Raw genomic sequence first — 18,340 nt, 5'->3', positions numbered from 1 at the left:
AGCGAGGTAGCGTTAAGAACAGAGGACTGGGCCTTTGAGGGAATATCCTCACCTGGCCCCTTCTCTGTTCCTTCTTTTGGAAAATTAAAAAAAATATATATATATATATATATAAATATATATATATATATTATATATATATATATATATATATATATATATATATATATATATATATATATATATATATATATATATATATATATATATATATATATACATATATTATATATATTATATATATATATATATATATATTATATATATATATATATATATATATATATATATATATATAATATATATATATATATATATATATATATTATATATAATATATATATATATATACATATATAATATATATATATATCATATATAATATATATATATATATATATATTATATATCATGAGAGATCATGAGAGGCAAGTGTTTTGGAAGCAGATGAGTGAGTGTTAGGAGTTTTGATGCACGAGACCGGGTTATAGTGATTGGCGATTTGAATGCAAAGGTGAATAATGTAGCAGTTGAGGGAATAATTGGGGTACATGGGGTGTTTAGTGTTGTAAATGGAAATGGTGAAGAGCTGGTGGACTTATGTGCTGAAAAAGGACTGGTGATTGGGGATACATGGTTTAAAAAGAGAGATATACATTAGTAAACCTATGTAAGTAGGAGGGAATGTTGGGGTTGAGAGAGTGGTGAGAGTAAGTGAGCTTGGGAAGGAGACTTGTTTGAGGAAGTATCAGGAGAGACTGAGTACAGAATGGGAAAACGTGAGATCAAAGGACGTAAGGGGAGTGGGGGAGGAATGGGATGTATTTAGTGGAGCAGTGATGGCTTGCGCAAAAGATGCTTGTGGCATGAGAAGCGTGGGAGGTAGGCATATTAGAAAGGGTAGTGAGTGGTGGAATGAAGAAGTAAGATTATTAGTGAAAGAGAAGAGAGAGGCATTAGGGTGATTTTTGCACGGAAATAATACAACTGAGTGAGAGATGTATAAACGAAAGAGGCAGGAGGTCAAGAGAAAGGTACAAGAGGTGAAAAAGAGGGCACATGAGAGTTGGGGGGAGAGAGTATCATTAGATTTTAGGGAGAATTGAATGATGTTTTGCAAGGAGGTAAATAAAGTGCGTAAGACAAGGGAACAAATGGGAACTTCAGTGAAGGAGGCTAATGGGGACTAATGTGAGAAGGAGATGGAGTGAGTATTTTGAAGGTTTGTTCAATGTGTTTGATGAGAGAGTGGCTGACATAGGGTATTTTGGTCGAGGTGGTGTGCAAAGTGAGAGGGTTAGGGAGAATGATTGGTAAACAGAGAAGAGGTAGTAAAAGCTTTGCGGAAGATAAAACCCGGCAAGGCAGCGGGTTTGCATGGTATTGCAGTGGAATCTATTAAAAAGGTGGGTGACTGTACTGTTAACTGGTTGGTAAGGCTATTTAATGTATAGATGACTCATGGTGAGGTGCTGAGGATTGGCGGAATGCTTGCATAGTGCCATTGTACAAAGGCAAAGGGGATAAAAGTGAGTACTCAAATTACAGCGGTATAAGTTTGTTGAGTATTCCTGGGAAATTACATTGGAAGGTATTGATTGAGAGGGTGAAGGCATGTACAGAGCACCAGATTGGGGAAGAGCAGTGTGGTTTCAGAGGTGGTATTTTTTCCCATTTTTCCCATTTTTCTCTTGTCTTACGCACTCTATTTACCTCCTTCCAAAACATTTTTTTTCATTCTCCCTAAAATTTAATGATACTCTCTCATCCCAACTCTCATTTGCTCTCTTTTCCACCTCTTGCATCTTTTTCTTGACCTCATGCATCTTTCTTTTATACATCTCCTAGTCATTTCCACTATTTCCCTGCAAAAATCTTACAAATGCCTATCTCTTCTCTTTCACTAACAATCTTGCTTCTTCATCCCACCACTCACTACCCGTTCTAGTTTGCCCATCTCCAACCTCTCTCATGCCACAAGCATCTTTTGCGGAAGCCATCGCTGTTTCCCTAAATACCTCCCATTCCTACTCACTCCCCTTACGTCCTATGCTTTCACCTTTTCCCATTCTGCACTAATTGTCTCCTGGTACTTCCTCAAGCTCACTTACTCTCACCACTCTATTCACCTCAACCTTCTGTATTCTTTTCAAAAAAAACTTTACAAATCTTCGCCTTCGCCTCCACAAGATACTGATCAGACATCCCTCCAGTTGAACCTCTAATAACATTAACATCCAAAAGTCTCTCTAAATTAACACATAATCCGATAACGCTCTCTAGCCATCTCTCCCACTTACATACGTATACTTATGTTTGAGGACAATATGAGGTGTGAGGTGTTTTGATCAAGTAAATAATGAAAGGGTGAGAGAGATGTGTGTTGATGAAAAGAGTGTGGTTGAGAGAGCAGAAGAGAGTGTATTGAAATGGTTTGGTCACATGGAGAGAATCAGTGAGGAAAGATTGACAAAGAGGATATATGTTTCAGAGGCAAAGGAAACGAGGAGAAATCGGAGACCAAGTTGAGGGTGGAAGGATTGAGAGAAAAAGATTTTGACCGATCGGAGCCTCACCATACAGGAGAGTGAAGGGCGAGCCTCACCATACAGGAGGGTGAAGGGCACGCAAGGAATAAAGATGATTTGGAACGACGTGGTATACTAGTGTCGACGTGCTGTTAATTGATTGAACCAGGGTATGTGAACCGTCTGGGTTAAAAAGAGGAAAGTTTTTGAGGCATGAATGTAGAAGCGGAGCTGTGGTTTCGGTGCATTACACATGAGAGCTAGATATCAAGTGTGAACGAATGTGAACTTCATTGTTTTTTCCTAACTCACCTTGCGCGCATTCCTCACGTGTGGCAGGGTGGAAACGGTAATGGATAAAGGCATCATGTAAAAATATATACATGTGTATGTATGTATAAGTCTGTGTACGTGTTTGTATATATACGTTGAAATGTATAGGTATGTATATGTGCGTGTGTGGGTATTTATGTATATGCATGAGTATTTGGGTGGGTTGGGCCATTCTTTCTTCTGTTTCCTTGTGCTACCTCGTTAACGCGAGAGACAGCCACTAAGTATAACAAAAGAATAGATAAAGAAAAATTAATGCATATACATACATAAATATATATATATATATATATATATATATATATATATATATATATATATATATATATATATATATATATATATATATATATATATATATATATATATATATATATATATATATATATATATATATATATATATATATTTTTTTTTTTTTTTTTTTTTTTTTTATACCTCGTCGCTGTCTCCCGCGGTTGCGAGGTAGAGCAAGGAAACAGACGAAAGAAATGGCCCAACCCCCCCCATACACATGTACATACACACGTCCACACACGCAAATATACATACCTACACAGCTTTCCATGGTTTACCCCGGACGCTTCACATGCCTTGATTCAATCCACTGACAGCACGTCAACCCCTGTATACCACATCGCTCCAATTCACTCTATTCCTTGCCCTCCTTTCACCCTCCTGCATGTTCAGGCCCCGATCACACAAAATCCTTTTCACTCCATCTTTCCACCTCCAATTTGGTCTCCCTCTTCTCCTCGTTCCCTCCACCTCCGACACATATATCCTCTTGGTCAATCTTTCCTCACTCATTCTCTCCATGTGCCCAAACCATTTCAAAACTCCCTCTTCTGCTCTCTCAACCACGCTCTTTTTATTTCCACACATCTCTCTTACCCTTACGTTACTTACTCGATCAAACCACCTCACACCACACATTGTCCTCAAACATCTCATTTCCAGCACATCCATCCTCCTGCGCACAACTCTATCCATAGCCCACGCCTCGCAACCATACAACATTGTTGGAACCACTATTCCTTCAAACATACCCATTTTTGCTTTCCGAGATAATGTTCTCGACTTCCACACATTTTTCAAGGCTCCCAAAATTTTCGCCCCCTCCCCCACCCTATGATCCACTTCCGCTTCCATGGTTCCATCCGCTGACAGATCCACTCCCAGATATCTAAAACACTTCACTTCCTCCAGTTTTTCTCCATTCAAACTCACCTCCCAATTGACTTGACCCTCAACCCTACTGTACCTAATAACCTTGCTCTTATTCACATTTACTCTTAACTTTCTTCTTCCACACACTTTACCAAACTCCGTCACCAGCTTCTGCAGTTTCTCACATGAATCCGCCACCACCGCTGTATCATCAGCGAACAACAAATTACAAATTACAGAGGTATAAGTTTGTTGAGTATTCCTGGCAAATTATATGGGAGGGTATTGAGTGAGAGGGTGAAGGCATGTACAGAGCATCAGATTGGGGAAGAGCAGTGTGGTTTCAGAAGTGGTAGAGGATGTGTGGATCAGGTGTTTGCTTTGAAGAATGTAGGTGAGAAATACTTAGAAAAGCAAATGGATTTGTATGTAGCATTTATGGATCTGGAGAAGGCATATGATAGAGTTGATAGAGATGCTCTGTGGAAGGTATTAAGAATATATGGTGTGGGAGGCAAGTTGTTAAAAGCAGTGAAAAGTTTTTATCGAGGATGTAAGGCATATGAACGTGTAGGAAGAGAGGAAAGTGATTGGTTCTCAGTGAATGTAGGTTTGCGGCAGGGGTGTGTGATGTCTCCATGGTTGTTTAATTTGTTTATGGATGGGGTTGTTAGGGAGGTGAATGCAAGAGTTTTGGAAAGAGGGGCAAGTATGAAGTCTGTTGGAGATGAGAGAGCTTGGGAAGTGAGTCAGTTGTTGTTCGCTGATGATACAGCGCTGGTGGCTGATTCATGTGAGAAACTGCAGAAGCTGGTGACTGAGTTTGGTAAAGTGTGTGAAAGAAGAAAGTTAAGAGTAAATGTGAATAAGAGCAAGGTTATTAGGTACAGTAGGGTTGAGGGTCAATTCAATTGGGAGGTGAGTTTGAATGGAGAAAAACTGGAAGAAGTGAAGTGTTTTAGATATCTGGGAGTGGATCTGGCAGCGGATGGAACCATGGAAGCGGAAGTGGATCATAGGGTGGGGGAGGGAGCGAAAATTCTGGGAGCCTTGAAGAATGTGTGGAAGTCGAGAACATTATCTCGGAAAGCAAAAATGGGTATGTTTGAAGGAATAGTGGTTCCAACAATGTTGTATGGTTGCGAGGCGTGGACTATGGATAGAGTTGTGCGCAGGAGGATGGATGTGCTGGAAATGAGATGTTTGAGGACAATGTGTGGTGTGAGGTGGTTTGATCGAGTAAGTAACGTACGGGTAAGAGAGATGTGTGGAAATAAAAAGAGCGTGGTTGAGAGAGCAGAGGAGGGTGCTTTGAAATGGTTTGGTCACATGGAGAGAATGAGTGAGGAAAGATTGACCAAGAGGATATATGTGTCGGAGGTGGAGGGAGCGAGGAGAAGAGGGAGACCAAATTGGAGGTGGAAAGATGGAGTGAAAAAGATTTTGTGTGATCGGGGCCTGAACATGCAGGAGGGTGAAAGGAGGGCAAAGAATAGAGTGAATTGGAGCGATGTGGTATACCGGGGTTGACGTGCTGTCAGTGGATTGAATCAAGGCATGTGTATGGGGGTGGGTTGGGCCATTTCTTTCGTCTGTTTCCTTGCGCTACCTCGCAAAGGCGGGAGACAGCGACAAAGCAAAATATATATATATATATATATTTTTTTTTTTTTTTTTTTTTTTTTTTTATACTTTGTCGCTGTCTCCCGCGTTTGCGAGGTAGCGCAAGGAAACAGACGAAAGAAATGGCCCAACCCCCCCCCCCCCATACTCATGTACATACACACGTCCACACACGCAAATATACATACCTACACAGCTTTCCATGGTTTACCCCAGACGCTTCACATGACTTGCTTCAATCCACTGACAGCACGTCAACCCCTGTATACCACATGACTCCAATTCACTCTATTTCTTGCCCTCCTTTCACCCTCCTGCATGTTCAGGCCCCGATCACACAAAATCTTTTTCACTCCATCTTTCCACCTCCAATTTGGTCTCCCTCTTCTCCTCGTTCCCTCCACCTCCGACACATATATCCTCTTGGTCAATCTCTCCTCACTCATTCTCTCCATGTGCCCAAACCATTTCAAAACACCCTCTTCTGCTCTCTCAACCACGCTCTTTTTATTTCCACACATCTCTCTTACCCTTACGTTACTTACTCGATCAAACCACCTCACACCACACATTGTCCTCAAACATCTCGTTTCCAGCACATCCATCCTCCTGCGCACATCTCTATCCATAGCCCACGCCTCGCAACCATACAACATTGTTGGAACCACTATTCCCTCAAACATACCCATTTTTGCTTTCCGAGATAGTGTTCTCGACTTCCACACATTTTTCAAGGCTCCCAAAATTTTCGCCCCCTCCCCCACCCTATGATCCACTTCCGCTTCCATGGTTCCATCCGCTGACAGATCCACTCCCAGATATCTAAAACACTTCACTTCCTCCAGTTTTTCTCCATTCAAACTCACCTCCCAATTGACTTGACCCTCACCCCTACTGTACCTAATAACCTTGCTCTTATTCACATTTACTCTCAACTTTCTTCTTCCACACACTTTACCAAACTCAGTCACCAGCTTCTGCAGTTTCTCACATGAATCAGCCACCAGCGCTGTATCATCAGCGAACAACAACTGACTCACTTCCCAAGCTCTCTCATCCCCAACAGACTTCATACTTGCCCCTCTTTCCAGGACTCTTGCATTTACCTCCCTTACAACCCCATCCATAAACAAATTAAACAACCATGGAGACATCACACACCCCTGCCGCAAACCTACATTCACTGAGAACCAATCACTTTCCTCTCTTCCTACACGTACACATGCCTTACATCCTCGATAAAAACTTTTCACTGCTTCTAACAACTTGCCTCCCACACCATATATTCTTAATACCTTCCACAGAGCATCTCTATCAACTCTATCATATGCCTTCTCCAGATCCATAAATGCTACATACAAATCCATTTGCTTTTCTAAGTATTTCTCACATACATTCTTCAAAGCAAACACCTGATCCACACATCCTCTACCACTTCTGAAACCGCACTGCTCTTCCCCAATCTGATGCTCTGTACATGCCTTCACCCTCTCAATCAATACCCTCCCATATAATTTACCAGGAATACTCAACAAACTTATACCTCTGTAATTTGAGCACTCACTCTTATCCCCTTTGCCTTTGTACAATGGCACTATGCACGCATTCCGCCAATCCTCAGGCACCTCACCATGAGTCATACATACATTAAATAACCTTACCAACCAGTCAACAATACAGTCACCCCCTTTCTTAATAAATTCCACTGCAATACCATCCAAACCTGCTGCCTTGCCGGCTTTCATCTTCCGCAAAGCTTTTACTACCTCTTCTCTGTTTACCAAATCATTTTCCCTAACCCTCTCACTTTGCACACCACCTCGACCAAAACACCCTATATCTGCCACTCTATCATCAGACACATTCAACAAACCTTCAAAATACTCATTCCATCTCCTTCTCACATCACCGCTACTTGTTATCACCTCCCCATTTACGCCCTTCACTGAAGTTCCCATTTGCTCCCTTGTCTTACGCACCCTATTTACCTCCTTCCAGAACATCTTTTTATTTTCCCTAAAATTTACTGATAGTCTCTCACCCCAACTCTCATTTGCCCTTTTTTTCACCTCTTGCACCTTTCTCTTGACCTCCTGTCTCTTTCTTTTATACTTCTCCCACTCAATTGCATTTTTTCCCTGCAAAAATCGTCCAAATGCCTCTCTCTTCTCTTTCACTAATACTCTTACTTATATATATATATATATATATATATATATATATATATATATATATATATATATATATATATATATATATTAACTATTCGCCATTTCCCGCGTTAGCGAGGTAGCGTTAAGAACAGAGGACTGGGCCTTTTTTGGAATATCCTCACCTGGCCCCTTCTGTTCCTTCTTTTGGAAAATTAGAAAAAAAAAAAAAGAGAGGGGAGGATTTCCAGCCCCCCGCTCCCTCCCCTTTTAGTCGCCTTCTACGACACGCAGGGAATACGTGGGAAGTATTCTTAATCCCCTATCACCAGGGATAATATATATATATATATATATATATATATATATATATATATATATATATATATATATATATATATATATATCTTCTTTTCTGAAAACCCATACAAATCTTCACCTTAGCCTCCACAAGATATATATATATATATATATATATATATATATATATATATATATATATATATATATATATATATATATATATATATATATATATATATATATATATATATATATATATATATATGTATTATCCCTGGGGATAGGGGAGAAAGAATACTTCCTACGTATTCCCTGCGTTTCGTAGAAGGCGACTAAGAGGGGAGGGTGCGGGTGGTTGGAAATCTTCCCCACTCGTTTTTTTTTTTAATTTTGCAAAAGAGGGAATAGAGAAGGGGGCCAGGTGAGGATATTCTCACTAAGGCCCAGCCCTCTGTTCTTAACGCTACCTCGCAGACGCGGGAAATGGTGAATAGTATGAAAATATATATATATATATATATATATATATATATATATATATATATATATATATATATATATATATATATATATATATATATATATATATATATATATATATATATATATATACTGGGGTTCGGCAAAATGCTATATGCTGGCTGTCTGAGCCTAATGGAAGAGGCCGATGTAGACCCAGTTGCTCACCAACGTGAGACGAAGGGCATTCGAGTACATAGTATTCGAATAGTCATTTCCCTATAAAGGCGTTCACAGCCTAGCGGTAGCGCTCCCGCCTGTTGCACAGGGGTCCCGGATTCGATCCTGGCTGTGGGAGGTTTGTACGTTTATGAAGGTACGCGTTCATATATCTATTTTATTATACTTTGTCGCGTTAGCGAAGTAGCTCAAGGAAGCAGACGAAAGAATGGCCCAACCCACCCATATACATATGTATATGCGTACATATCCACACACGCACATATACATACCTATACTTCTCAACGTATACATATATATATACACACACAGACATATACATATATACACATGTACATAATTCATACTGTCTACCTTTATTCATTCCCATCGCCACCTCGTCACACATTAAATGAAAAGCCTCTCCACCCGCATGTGCGCGAGGTAGCGCTAGGAAAAGACAACAAAGGCCATATTCGTTCACACTCAGTCTCTAGCTGTCATGTACAATGCACCGAAACCACAGCTCCCTTCCCACATCTGAGCCCAAAAAAGCTTTCCATGGTTTACTCCAGACGCTTCATATGCTTTGGTTCAATCCATTGACAGCAATTCGACCCCGGTATACCACATCGTTCTAATTTACTCTATTCCATGCACGCCTTTCACCCTCCTGCATGCTCAGGCCCCGATCATTCAAAAGCTTTTTCACTCCATCTTTCCGCCTCCAATTTGGTCTCTCACTTCTCGTTCACTCAACCTCTGACACATATATCCTCTTTATCAATCTTTCCTCGCTCATTCTCCCCATGTGACCAAACCATTTCAAAACACCCTCTTCTGCTCTCTCAACCACACTCTTTTTACTACCACATATCTCTCTTACCCTTTCATTACTTACTCGATCAAACCACCTCACACCACAAAGTGTCCTCAAACATCTCAATTCTAGTGCATCCACACTCCTTCACACAACTCTATCTATAGCCCACGCCTTGCAACCATACAACATTGTTGGAACCACTATTCTTTCAAACATACCCATTTTTGCTTTCCAAGATAACGTTCTTGACTTCCACACTTTCGCCCCCTCCCCCACTCGATGATTCACTTCCACTTCCATGGTTCCATCCACTGCCAAATCCACTCCCAGATATCTAAAACACTTCACTTCCTCCAGTTTTTCTCCATTGAAACTTACCTCCCAATTGACTTGTCCCTCAACCCTACTGTGCCTAAATAACCGTGCTGTTATTGACATTTACTCTCAGCTTTCTTCTTTCACACACTTTACCAAATGCAGTCATCAGCTTCTGCAGTCTCTCACCCGAATCAGCCACCAGCGATGTATCATCAGCGAACAACAACTGATTCACTTCCCAAGCTCTCTCCTCCACAACAGACTGCATACTTGCCCCTCTTTCCAAAACTCTTGCATTCACCTCCCTAATAACCCCATCCATAAACAAATTAAACAACCATGGAGACATCACGCACCCCTACGGCTAACAAATATTCACTGAGAACCGATCACTTTCCTCTCTTCCTACACGTACACATGCCTTGCATCCCCGATAAAAACTTTTCTCTGATTCTAACAACTTACCTCCCACATCATATACTCTTAATACCTTCAACGGAGCATCTCTATCAACTCTATCATATGCCTTTTCCAGACCCATAGATGCTACATACAAATCCATTCGCTTTTCTAAGTATTTCTCAAATATATTCTTGAAAGCAAACACCCGATCCACAGATCCTCTACCACTTCGGAAACCCCACTCCTCTTCCCCAATCTGATGTTCTGTACATGCCTCCACCCTCTCAATCAATACCCTCCCATATAATTTCTCAGGAATACTCAACAGACTTATACTTCTGTAATTTGAGCACTCATTCTTATCCCCTTTTCCTTTGTACAGTGACACTATGCAAGGATTCCGCCAGTCCTCAGGCACCTCACCATGAGTTATACATATATCAAATAACCTTACCAACCAGTTAACAATACAGTCAGCCACTTTTATATAAATTCCACTGCAATACCATCCAAACCTGCTGCCTTGCCCGCTTTTATCTTTCACAAAGCTTTTACTACCTCTTCTCTGTTTAGCTAATCATTTTCCCTAACCATCTCACTTTGCACACCACCTCGACCAAAATACCCTATATCTGCCACTCTATCATCAAACACATTGAACAAACCTTCAATATACTCACTCCATCTCCTCACATCAACACTACTTGTTATCTCCTCCCCAGTAGCCCCCTTCACTGATGTACCCATTTGTTCCCCTGTCTTACGCACTTTATTTACCTCCTTCCAAAACATCTTTTCATTCTCCCTAAAATTTAATGATACTCTCTCACCCCAACTCTCATTTGTCCTTTTTTTCTCCTCTTCCACATTTCTCTTGACCTCTTGCCTCTTTCTTTTATACATCTCCCAGTTATTTGCATTATTTCACTGCAAAAATCGTGCAAATGCCTCTCTCATCTCTTTCACTAATAATCTTACTTCTTCATCCCACCACTCACTACCCTTTCTATTCTGCCCACCTCCCACGCTTCTCATGCCACAAGCATCTTTTCCACAAGCCATTACTGCTTCCCTAAATACATTCCATTCCTCCCCTACTCCCTTTACGTCCTTTGTTCTCACCTTTTTCCATTCTTTACTCAGTCTCTCCTGGTACTTCCTCACACAAGTCTCCTTCCTAAGCTCACGTACTCTCACCACTCTCTTCACCCCAACATTCTCTCTTCTTTTTTGAAATCCTCTACAAATGTTCACCTTCGCCTCCAGAAGATAATGATCAGAAATCCCTCCACTTGCACCTCTCAGCACATTAACATCCAAAAGTCTCTTTCGCGCACCTATCAATTAACACATAGTCCAATAACGCTCTCTGGCTGTCTCTCCTACTTACATACGTATACTAATGTATATCTCTTTTTAAACTAGGTATTCCCAATCACCAGTTCTTTTTCAGCATATAAATCTACATGGATTTCACCATTTCCATTCACAACACTGAACACCCCATGTACCAATTATTCCCTCAACTGCCACATTACTCACCCATCACTATAACTCGGTCTCGTGCATCAAAACTTCTAACACACTCACTCAGCTGCTCCCAAAACACTTACCTCTCATAATTTTTCTTCTCATGCCCAGGTGAATATGTACCAATAATTATCGATATCTCTCCATCCACTTTCAGTTTTACCCATATCAATCTAGACTTTACTTTCTTAAACTCTATCATATACTCCCACCACTCCTGTTTCAGGAGTAATGCTACTCCTTCCCTTACTCTTGTCCTCTCACTAACCCCTGACTTTACTCCCAAGACATTCCCAAACCACTCTTCCCCTTTGCCCTTGAGCTTCGTTTCACTCAGAGCCAAAACATCCAAGTTCCTTTCCTCAAACATACTACCTATCTCTCCTTTTTTCTCATCTTGGGTACATCCAAACACATTTATACACCTAAATCTGAACCTTCGAGGAGGATGAGCACTCCCCGTGTGACTCCTTCATCTGTTTCCCCGTTTAGAAAATTCGAAAGTTAAGGAGGGAGGGTTTCCAGCCCCCGCTCCCGTCCCCTTTAGTCGCCTTCTACGATACGTGAGGAATGCGTTGGAAGTATTCTTTCTCTCCTATCCCCAAGTATATGTATATTTTAATATTATTTATTATACTTAGTTGTTGTCTCCCGCGTTAGCGAGGTGGCGCAAAGACAGACAAAACAATGGCCAACCCACCCATATGCACATGCATAAGCATAAACACCAAGACACGCACATATTAATACCTATTCATTTCAACGTATACATACATATATACACATGCACATATTCATAGTGCTGCCTTCACCCATTTCTGTCACTACCCCGTCACACAGAGAATGGCATCCACCCCCTCCCCCCCATCTCTCCAGCGCGCGCGCGCGCGAGGTAGCGCTAGGAAAAGACAAGAAAGGCCACATTCGTTCACGCTCACTCTCTAGCTGTCATATGTAATACACCGAGACCAAAGCTCTCCACACTCAGGTCCCACAAAACTTTCCATAGTTTACTCCAGAAGCTTCACATGCCCTGGTTCAATCCATTGACAGCACGTCGACCCCAGTATGCCACATCGTTCCAATTCCCTCTATTCCTTGCACGCCTTTCACCCTCCTGTATGTTCTGGCCCCGATCGTTCAAAATCTTCTTCACTCCATCCTTCCGCCTCTAATTTTTTCTCCCACTCCTCGTTCCCTCCGCCTCTGGCACATATATTCTTTGTCAGTCTTTCCTCATTCATTCTCTCCATGTGACCAAGCCATTTTGATACACCCCCCTCTGCTCTCTCAACCACACTCTTTTTATCACCAAACATCTCTCTTACCCTTTCATTAATTTCTCAGTCATTTCACCTCATACCACATTTTGTCCTCAAACATTCCATTTCTAACACATCCACCCTCCTCCGCACAACCCTATCTACAGTCGTTGCCTCGCACCAATATAACATTGTTGGAACCACTGTTCCTTCAAACATACCCATTTCTGCTCTCCGAGATAACGTTCTCGCCTTCCACACATTCTTCAATGCTACCAGAAGCTCGCTCCCTCCCCCATCCAGTGACTCACTTCTGCTTCCATGGTTCCATACACTGCTAAATCCACTCCCAGATATCTAAAACACCACTTCGACCAGTTTTTCTCCATTCAGCCTTACCTTTCCTATTAGCCCTCTTCTTCTTTTGTCTTACGCACTTTATTTAGCTCCCTGCAAAACATCTTTTTATTCTCCCTAAAATCTAATGATACTCTCTCAACACAACTCTCATTTGTCCATTTTTTCACTTCTTGCACCTTTCTCTTAACCTCCTGCCTCTTCCTTTAATACATCTCCCAGTCATTCGAACTACTTCCCTGCTTAAATCGTCCAAACGCCTCTCTCTACTCTTTTACTAACAATTATACTTTTTCATCCCACCACTCACTACCCTTTCTAATCTAACCACCACCCACCTTTCTCATTCCACAAGCATCTTTTGCACAAACCATCACTGCTTCCCTAAACACATCCCATTCTTCCCCCACTCCCCTTTCGTCATTTGCTCTCACCTATTTCCATTCTGCAGTCAATCTCTCCTGGTGCTTCCTCACATACGTCTCCTTACCAAGCTCACTTACTATCACCACTCTCTTCACCCCAACATTCTCTCTTCTGAAAACCTCTACAAATCTTTACCTTCGTCTTTACAAGATAATGATCAGCTATCCCTCCAGTTGCCCCTCTCAGCAAATTTACATCGAAAAGTCTCTCTTTCACGCGCCTATAAAGTAACACCTTATCCAATAACACTCTCTGGCCATCTCTCCTACTTACATACGTATACTTACGCATATTTCTCTTTTTCAACTAAGTAATCCTAATCACCAGCACTTTTTAGCACACAAATCTACAAGCTCTTCACCGTTTCTATTTACGACACTGGTATACCATGTACACCAGTTATACCCTCAACTGCCACAGCACTCACCTTTGCATTCAAATCACCTATCACTATAACCCGGTCTCGTACATCAAAGCTGCTATCACACTCACTCAGCTGCTCCCAAAACACTTGCCTCGCAAGATATTTCTTTTCATAGCCAGGTGCATAGGAATCAATAATCACCCATCTTTCTCCATCCGCTTTAACGTTTACCCATATCAATATAAAATTTACTTTTTACACTATCACATACTTCAACAACTCCTGCTTCAAGAATAGTCCTACCCCTTCCTTTGCGTTTATCCTCTCACCAACCCCTGACTTTACTCCTAAGACACTCCCAAACCACTCTTCCCCTTTACCCAAAACATGCGCCAAAACATGCAGGTTCCTTTCGTCATGTATACTACCTATCTCTCTTTTTTTTTCTCACCTTTGTTACATCCACACACATTTAGACACCACAATCCGAGCCTCCGAGGAGGATGAACACTTCCCGCGCATATATATATATATATATATATATATATATATATATATATATATATAAGTAAGTAATGTAAGGGTAAGAGAGATGTATGGAAATTAGAAGCGCGTGGTTGAGAGAGCAGAAGAGGGTGTTTTGAAATGGTTTGGGAACATGGAGTGAATGAGTGAGGAAAGATTGACCAAGAGGATATATGTGTCGTAGGTGAAGGGAACGACGAGAAGTGGGAGACCAAATTGGAGGTGGCAAGATGGAGTGAAAAAGATTTTGAGTGATCGTGGCCTGAACATGCAGGAGGATGAAAGGTGTGCAAGGAATAGAGTGAATTGGATCGATGTGGTATACCGGGGTCGACGTGCTGTCAATGGGTAAACCATGGAAAGTTGTATGGGGCCTGGATATGGAAAGGGAGCTGTGGTTTTGGGCATTATTGCATGACAGCTAGAGACTGAGTGTGAACGAATGGGGCCCTTGTTGTCTTTTCCTAGCGCTACCTCGCACACATGAGAGGGGAGGGGGATGTTATTCCATGTGTGGCGAGGTGGCGATGGGAATGAATAAAGGCAGACAGTGTGAATTTTGTGCATGTGTATATATGTATATGTCTGTGTGTGTATATGTATGTGTACATTGAGATGTATGGGTATGTATATTTGCGCGTGGGGACGTGTATGTATATACATGTGTATGGTGGTGGGTTGGGCCATTTCTTTCGTCTGTTTCCTCGTAAACGCGGGAGACAGCGAGAAAGCAAAGTAAATAAATAAATACATATATATAAATATATATATATATATTTATTTATTTTATTATACTTTGTCGCTGTCTCCCGCGTTTGCGAGGTAGCGCAAGGAAACAGACGAAAGAAATGGCCCAACCCACCCCCCCAATACACATGTATATACATACGTCCACACACGCAAATATACATACCTACACAGCTTTCCATGGCTTACCCCAGACGCTTCACATGCACTGCTTCAATCCACTGACAGCACGTCAACCCCGGTATACCACATCGCTCCAATTCACTCTATTCCTTGCCCTCCTTTCACCCTCCTGCATGTTCAGGCCCCGATCACACAAAATCTTTTTCACTCCATCTTTCCACCTCCAATTTGGTCTCCCTCTTCTCCTTGACCCCTCCACCTCCGACACATATATCCTCTTGGTCAATCTTTCCTCACTCATCCTCTCCATGTGCCCAAACCACTTCAAAACACCCTCTTCTGCTCTCTCAACCACGCTCTTTCTATTTCCACACATCTCTCTTACCCTTACGTTACTCACTCGATCAAACCACCTCACACCACACATTGTCCTCAAACATCTCATTTCCAGCACATCCATCCTCCTGCGCACAACTCTATCCATAGCCCACGCCTCGCAACCATACAACATTGTTGGAACCACTATTCCTTCAAACATACCCATTTTTGCTTTCCGAGATAATGTTCTCGACTTCCACACATTCTTCAAGGCCCCCAGGATTTTCGCCCCCTCCCCCACCCTATGATCCACTTCCGCTTCCATGGTTCCATCCGCTGCCAGATCCACTCCCAGATATCTAAAACACTTCACTTCCTCCAGTTTTTCTCACTCATCCTCTCCATGTGCCCAAACCACTTCAAAACACCCTCTTCTGCTCTCTCAACCACGCTCTTTCTATTTCCACACATCTCTCTTACCCTTACGTTACTCACTCGATCAAACCACCTCACACCACACATTGTCCTCAAACATCTCATTTCCAGCACATCCATCCTCCTGCGCACAACTCTATCCATAGCCCACGCCTCGCAACCATACAACATTGTTGGAACCACTATTCCTTCAAACATACCCATTTTTGCTTTCCGAGATAATGTTCTCGACTTCCACACATTCTTCAAGGCCCCCAGGATTTTCGCCCCCTCCCCCACCCTATGATCCACTTCCGCTTCCATGGTTCCATCCGCTGCCAGATCCACTCCCAGATATCTAAAACACTTCACTTCCTCCAGTTTTTCTCCATTCAAACTCACCTCCCAATTGACTTGACCCTCAACCCTACTGTACCTAATAACCTTGCTCTTATTCACATTTACTCTTAACTTTCTTCTTCCACACACTTTTCCAAACTCAGTCACCAGCTTCTGCAGTTTCTCACATGAATCAGCCACCAGCGCTGTATCATCAGCGAACAACAACTGACTCACTTCCCAAGCTCTCTCATCCCCAACAGACTTCATACTTGCCCCTCTTTCCAAAACTCTTGCATTTACCTCCCTAACAACCCCATCCATAAACAAATCAAACAACCATGGAGACATCACACACCCCTGCCGCAAACCTACATTCACTGAGAACCAATCACTTTCCTCTCTTCCTACACGTACACATGCCTTACATCCTCGATAAAAACTTTTCACTGCTTCTAACAACTTTCCTCCCACACCATATATTCTTAATACCTTCCACAGAGCATCTCTATCAACTCTATCATATGCCTTCTCCAGATCCATAAATGCTACATACAAATCCATTTGCTTTTCTAAGTATTTCTCACATACATTCTTCAAAGCAAACACCTGATCCACACATCCTCCAGCACTTCTGAAACCACACTGCTCTTCCCCAATCTGATGCTCTGTACATGCCTTCACCCTCTCAATCAATACCCTCCCATATAATTTACCAGGAATACTCAACAAACTTATACCTCTGTGATTTGAGCACTCACTCTTATCCCCTTTGCCTTTGTACAATGGCACTATGCACGCATTCCGCCAATCCTCAGGCACCTCACCATGAGTCATACATACATTAAATAACCTTACCAACCAGTAAACAATACAGTCACCCCCTTTTTTAATAAATTCCACTGCAATACCATCCAAACCTGCTGCCTTGCCGGCTTTCATCTTCCGCAAAGCTTTCACTACCTCTTCTCTGTTTACCAAATCATTTTCCCTAACCCTCTCACTTTGCACACCACCTCGACCAAAACACCCTATATCTGCCACTCTATCATCAAACACATTCAACAAACCTTCAAAATACTCACTCCATCTCCTTCTCACATCACCACTACTTGTTATCACCTCGCCACTTGCGCCCTTCACCGAAGTTCCCATTTGCTCCCTTGTCTTACGCACTTTATTTACCTCCTTCCAGAACATCTTTTTATTCTCCCTAAAATTTAATGATACTCTCTCACCCCAACTCTCATTTGCCCTTTTTTTCACCTCTTGCACCTTTCTCTTGACCTCCTGTCTCTTTCTTTTATACATCTCCCACTCAATTGCATTTTTTCCCTGCAAAAATCGTCCAAATGCCTCTCTCTTCTCTTTCACTAATACTCTTACTTCTTCATCCTACCACTCACTACCCTTTCTAATCAACCCACCTCCCACTCTTCTCATGCCAAAAGCATCTTTTGCGCAATCCATCACTGATTCCCTAAATACATGCCATTCCTCCCCCACTCCCCTTACTTCCATTGTTCTCACCTTTTTCCATTCTGTACTCAGTCTCTCCTGGTACTTCCTCACACAGGTCTCCTTCTCAAGCTCACTTACTCTCACCA

The sequence above is a fragment of the Panulirus ornatus genome, chromosome 12 (assembly GCF_036320965.1).
Source record: "Panulirus ornatus isolate Po-2019 chromosome 12, ASM3632096v1, whole genome shotgun sequence".
NCBI classification, from domain to species: domain Eukaryota; kingdom Metazoa; phylum Arthropoda; class Malacostraca; order Decapoda; family Palinuridae; genus Panulirus; species Panulirus ornatus.
The sequence above is the reverse complement of the archived record's forward strand: the minus strand, read 5'-3'. Positions refer to the sequence as shown.